The sequence below is a fragment of the Aplysia californica genome, unplaced genomic scaffold, assembly GCF_000002075.1.
Source record: "Aplysia californica isolate F4 #8 unplaced genomic scaffold, AplCal3.0 scaffold03117, whole genome shotgun sequence".
In the NCBI taxonomy this organism is placed as follows: Eukaryota; Metazoa; Mollusca; class Gastropoda; order Aplysiida; family Aplysiidae; genus Aplysia; species Aplysia californica.
In genome coordinates, this window is record NW_004800387.1 from 396 (window position 1) to 1,142 (window position 747).

The window sequence follows — 747 nt, forward strand, 5'->3', positions numbered from 1 at the left end:
AATTTCTCATCAGTTTCAGTTGCCCATGGACAGGATGATTGGTGTTATTAGTCTGGTCGATGAGAAGACTCAACGGGAAAAAGGCAAGAAAGAAAGGGGCACACCCTAGACGGTCAGAGAACGTATAAGAACGTATAGGGCACACCCGAACATTGGACTGCAAATTGTTCCTCGGATATCTGAATAAAAAGAGGGTACAGTGAAAGAAGGATCGCAATAATATGAGGGAGAGGTATCTAATTTGTTAAAATTTCTTATTAATTTTCTCTGATGCTTTATCCTGTTGTGGTGAATGGGAAATAGGAACACAATAATAATCATAGAATCCTCAGCGTGTTTTAAAGCAAATCAACGATAATATCTTGGTTTTGCAAGATACAGAGAGTTTAAAACACGTTACTAAACACACGTACTCACAAAAATGCATACGCTCCTACTCACATAAAACGTATTATGTTATACACAACTAACAACCTGTGTCTGTGGTGTAGCGGTAGGCACTTCCCTGTCTCACGTAGAAGACCCGCGTTCGATTCCAGAGTAACCAAGAATTTTTATCAAGTATTTCGGTTTTTTTGTTTAGTTTTGCTTAGACGTTGTGTCACTCTCAGCCAGGGTTGGCCCTGACAGGCAAGTGTGTGTGTGTGTGTGTGTGTGTGTGTGTGTGTGTGTGTGTGTGTGTGTCTGTGTGGGTGGGTGTGGATGTGTGTTTGTGTGTATGTGAGTTTGTGTGTGTGTGTGTGTGTG